The sequence below is a fragment of the Oncorhynchus mykiss genome, chromosome 11 (assembly GCF_057628025.1).
Source record: "Oncorhynchus mykiss isolate SJ-2025 chromosome 11, ASM5762802v1, whole genome shotgun sequence".
Taxonomy (NCBI): domain Eukaryota; kingdom Metazoa; phylum Chordata; class Actinopteri; order Salmoniformes; family Salmonidae; genus Oncorhynchus; species Oncorhynchus mykiss.
The window spans coordinates 27,067,954-27,073,953 of record NC_143032.1 but is presented as its reverse complement, the minus strand read 5'-3'; positions in this window follow the sequence as shown (position 1 = coordinate 27,073,953).

Genomic DNA, 6,000 nt, shown 5'->3' with positions numbered 1-6,000 from the left:
ATATTTGTATGAACATAACAAGATTCAACAACTGAGATATAAACGGAACAAGTTCCACAGACACGTGACTAACAGAAATGGAATAATGTGTCCCCTGAACAAAGAGAGGGTCAAAATCAAAAGTAACTGTCAGTATCTGGTGTGGCCACCAGCTGCATTAAGTACTGCAGTGCATCTCCTCCTCATAGACTGCACCAGATTTGCCAGTTCTTGCTGTGAAATGTTACCCCACTCTTCCACCAAGGAACCTGCAAGTTCCCCGACATTTCCGGGGGGAATGGCCCTAGCCCTCATCCTCCGATCCAACAAGCCCCAGGCGTGCTCTATGGGGTTGAGATCCTGGCTCTTTGCTGGCCATGGCAGAACACTGACATTCCTGTCTTGCAGGAAATCACGCACAGAACGATGGCTGGTGGAATTGTCATGCTGGAGGGTCATGTCAGGATGAGCCTGCAGGAAGGTTACCACATGAGGGTGTAACACTCATTCCTTCGACGATAAACGCGAATCTGACCATCACCCATGGTGAGACAAAACCGCGACTCATCAGTGAAGAACACTTTTTAGCAGTCCTGTCTGGTCCAGCGACGGTGGGTTTGTGCCCATAGGCAACGTTGTTGCCTGTGATGTCTGGTGAGGACATCACAGGCCTACAAGTCCTCAGTCCAGCCTCTCTCAGCCTATTGCGGACAGTCTGAGCACTGATGGAGGGATTGTACGTTCCTGGTGTAACTCGGGCAGTTGATGTTGTCATCCTGTACCTGTCCCGCAGGTGTGATGTTCGAATGTACCGATCCTGTGCAGGTGTTGTTACACGTGGTCTGCCACTGTGAGGACGATCAGCGGTCTGTCCTGTCTCCCTGTAGCGCTGTCTTAGGCGTCTCACAGTACAGACATTGCAATTTATTGCCCTGGCCACATCTGCAGTCCTCATGCCTCCTTGCAGCATGCCTAAGGCACGTTCACACAGATGAGCAGTGACCCTGGGAATCTTTCTTTTGGTGTTTTTCAGAGTCAGCAGAAAGGCCTCTTTAGTGTCCTAAGTTTTCAGAACTGTGACCTTAATTGCCTAACGACCGTTCCACAGGTGCGTGTTCATTAATTGTTTATGGTTCATTGAACAAGCATGGGAAACAGTGTTTAAACACTTATTTGGATATTTGGATTTTTACGAATTATCTTTGAAAGACAGGGTCCTGAAAAGGGGACGTTTCTTTTTTTGCTGAGTTTATAAGAGTCTCGAGGGCTTCAATTGTATTAAAGAGTGTGATTGATTAAGCCGCTTCATTGAATCAACATTGAATTGATCTCTTTACAAGTTTCCGTTGTATTCCAGTGGCTACTGCTTTGTCTGTCTGTGTGTCTGTCTGTCTATGTGTCTGTCTGCAGGCCAAATCTATAAAAGGCCTGAGAGTGATCTACTTAGGACTTATGCCCAGACGGTTGGACAGCCATGGTTGCGTCCCAAGTGGCACCCTATTTTCTGTCAAGTGCACTACTTTAGTCCACGGGCCGTAGGGCTCGTGTCAAAAGTATGGCTCTACATAGGGAATAGGGTGCCATTTGGGACATCACATCCCCATGTACTACATGTCATCCCAGACCCAGATGCTCTGGCGTTTGTCAGGGTTGAGTTTTGCGTCACTGGGTCCTATTTAAATGACTGCTATTTAATCATCATATACCGCTCATCTCCTACAGAGGAGTCCTCAGTTATAGATATAAAGTTCTACTGTAGGTAGGTTTATTATATGACACCCATACACAGAACCCCACAAACCTAATCTAACCAATGATCTCTAACAGTCTTTTATGTACCTTTTGAGAATGTAGTCCATGTGTTATACTGTTATAATACATGCCTGGTATTTGTTATTAGAATGGACCTAATAAAACTAACATTGTGGGGGAAATGAGGTTTCAGAGAACGTTTTAGCACCTCATCCGGTCATATGTTCTCAGACAAATATATGATGGTATCCTGGTTCTGACCCCTGAATGGCTGTCATTTCAGTTGCAGTTCTTTACACAGAAGAGACAGAGAAAATAAATCAAGGAGAAAACAGAGAGACCACTGAAATGTTCCAAAAAAGATAAGATCAAGTTCTGAAACCTAGATGAAGATCAACTACCTCAAAATATTTGAAGCTCGGAAAGAGACAGACAGAGGAGGAGGGGACAACATCAATAACTGTCCACTGTGTGTGTGTGTTATACTCCGTGATTCGGCTGTGTCCGGGAGCACACTATGAGCTACAGTACCCTGGAACCCCTAAGCTCTGCGGTGGGAGTGGGAGGCAGCACACTGATGACCTCACTGAAATATATGCGCTACTGTCTGCCGCTTGATTGGACGAATGTAAATATTTGAACTCTTGGAAATGTGCCTGCTGCTATCCAACACCATGCATGAGTTCGAAGCCACTCAGGGTCTGTATGGTGAGGAGCCAGGAGCCAATGCACAGACACACACACACACACACACACACACACACACACACACACACACACACACACACACACACACACACACACACACACACACACCTTGACGTTGGTAGCCAGGAGCCAAGGCGGGCCCCAAGCCCCAATCCGGCACTGTGGGGAACCTAAACCATTGTTACTGTATCTGCTTACCTAGGAGGGGCAGGAGTGTGTGTGTGTGTGTCTGAACATATTGTTTGTGAAAGCTGATGTAAAATTAGATGTGGAGAGTTTTTAGAGCCGGTGCCAGTCTATGTTAAGCCAGGCTCAGGCCCAGCAGGTTACTAACGTCCTCCACATTACGGCCTTGAGGTGGGTGAGAAGTAGACAAAACAGCCAAGCCTAAAGGCCCCCGCCCCGAGCGAGGCTGTTACCATTACAAAACACACACACTCCTACACAAACAACACACGCACACATGCATACACACACATACATGCAGACACATGCGCAGATGCACACACACACAGTTTTCCAGCTTCTACATCTGCCACTAACTAACAGTCTGCATTCCAAATAGCACGCTATTATTCCATTTTGTTCTGGTCAAAAGTAGTGAACTATAAATGGAATAGGGTGCCATTTGGAACAAATCTATAAAGTACAGGGTCTCTTTTCTCCAGTACCACAGTAAACTGTCCCACTATTGTAAATTATACCACTGTATCAATAAAGTATTCCAAATCCAAAATATATTGATTTCCAAAATATTATAAAAGTATAACAACATCTATAAAATGTACTTTTTGGATCCAAATCTATCGTCTTGTATTCAATATTAGTCTAAAAAGTGATAAACATCTGTGCAATGAAAACATTTTCCAACCATTTTAGTATTTTTGAGTCATAAATCTTTGAGGTCTTTCAGATATGGTGATATTTTTCAAAATATTAAATATGTGATGACAAGGAATTCATGAAATTATTATTTTTCCATTCGCCTGTATGAAATTCTTAGACAGAATACGAAAATACCAGTCATAAATATAACCTAAACAAACAGCCTGGTTTCATAGACTAGAAGTAACATAGTAAATGTAAATCTGGGACACTCAAATTAGTATTTGTTACGTTTGGCATGGTTACATAACACAGATTGTTACTTAAGGCAAAAATGGAGGTGGTTGGGTGGGAGTACAATGCAAAAGTCTATTAACACAAGTTTGAATCTCATCATGGACAACTTTAGCATTTGAGCTAATTAGCAACTTTTCAACTCAAATCAAATCAAATCTTATTTGTCACATGCACATGGTTAGCAGATGTTAATGCGAGTGTAGCAAAATGCTTGTGCTTCTAGTTCCGACCATGCAGTAATATCTAACAAGTAATCTAACAATTTCACAACAACTACCTTATACACACAAGTGTAAAGGAATTAATAAGAATATGTACATAAAAATATATGAATGAGCGATGGCCGAACGGCATAGGCAAGATGCAGTAGATGATATAGACTACAGTATATACATACGAGATGAGTAATGTAGGGTATGTAAACATTATATAAAGTGGCATTGTTTAAAGTGGCTAGTGATACATTTATTACATACATTTTTCATTATTAAACTGGCTAGAGATGAGTCAGTATGCTGGCAGCAGCCACTCAATGTTAGTGATGGCTGTTTAACAGTCTGATGGCCTTGAGATAGAAGCTGTTTTTCAGTCTCCGGGTCCCAGCTTTGATGCACCTGTACTGACCTCGCCTTCTGGATGATAGTGGGTTGAACAGGCAGCTGCTCGGATGGTTGTTGTAAAAAGGAACGCGAAGCGAGGCGGCCTTCTATGTCGGCGCCAGAAGTTACTTCCTACTTAGTCTACTTACTACTTTTCAACATGTTAGCTAACTCTTCCCCTAACCTTAACCCTTTAAGCGAACCCTTCCCCTAACCCTTTAACCTAAGTCCTATACTTAACCCTAACCTTAACCCTAAACGTTAGCCAGCTACAGTGCCTTGCGAAAGTATTCGGCCCCCTTGAACTTTGCGACCTTTTGCCACATTTCAGGCTTCAAACATAAAGATATAAAACTGTATTTTTTTGTGAAGAATCAACAACAAGTGGGACACAATCATGAAGTGGAACAACATTTATTGGATATTTCAAACTTTTTTAACAAATCAAAAACTGAAAAATTGGGCGTGCAAAATTATTCAGCCCCTTTACGTTCCGTGCAGCAAACTCTCTCCAGAAGTTCAGTGAGGATCTCTGAATGATCCAATGTTGACCTAAATTACTAATGATGATAAATACAATCCACCTGTGTGTAATCAAGTCTCCGTATAAATGCACCTGCACTGTGATAGTCTCCCCCCGTCAAAAGCGCAGAGAGCATCATGAAGAACAAGGAACACACCAGGCAGGTCCGAGATACTGGTGTGAAGAAGTTTAAAGCCGGATTTGGATACAAAAAGATTTCCCAAGCTTTAAACATCCCAAGGAGCACTGTGCAAGCGATAATATTGAAATGGAAGGAGTATCAGACCACTGCAAATCTACCAAGACCTGGCCGTCCCTCTAAACTTTCAGCTCATACAAGGAGAAGACTGATCAGAGATGCAGCCAAGAGGCCCATGATCACTCTGGATGAACTGCAGAGATCTACAGCTGAGGTGGGAGACTGTCCATAGGACAACAATCAGTCGTATATTGCACAAATCTGGCCTTTATGGAAGAGTGGCAAGAAGAAAGCCATTTCTTAAAGATATCCATAAAAAGTGTTGTTTAAAGTTTGCCACAAGCCACCTGGGAGACACACCAAACATGTGGAAGAAGGTGCTCTGGTCAGATGAAACCAAAATTGAACTTTTTGGCAACAATGCAAAACGTTATGTTTGGCGTAAAAGCAACACAGCTGAACACACCATCCCCACTGTCAAACATGGTGGTGGCAGCATCATGGTTTGGGCCTGCTTTTCTTCAGCAGGGACAGGGAAGATGGTTAAAATTGATGGGAAGATGGATAGAGCCAAATACAGGACCATTCTGGAAGAAAACCTGATGGAGTCTGCAAAAGACCTGAGACTGGGACGGAGATTTGTCTTCCAACAAGACAATGATCCAAAACATAAAGCAAAATCTACAATGGAATGGTTCAAAAATAAACATATCCAGGTGTTAGAATGGCCAAGTCAAAGTCCAGACCTGAATCCAATCGAGAATCTGTGGAAAGAACTGAAAACTGCTGTTCACAAATGCTCTCCATCCAACCTCACTGAGCTCGAGCTGTTTTGCAAGAAGGAATGGGAAAACATTTCAGTCTCTCGATGTGCAAAACTGATAGAGACATACCCCAAGCGACTTACAGCTGTATTCGCAGCAAAAGGTGGCGCTACAAAGTATTAACTTAAGGGGGCTGAATAATTTTGCACGCCCAATTTTTCAGTTTTTGATTTGTTAAAAAAGTTTGAAATATCCAATAAATGTTGTTCCAATTCATGATTGTGTCCCACTTGTTGTTGATTCTTCACAAAAAAATACAGTTTTATATCTTTATGTTTGAAGCCTGAAATGTGG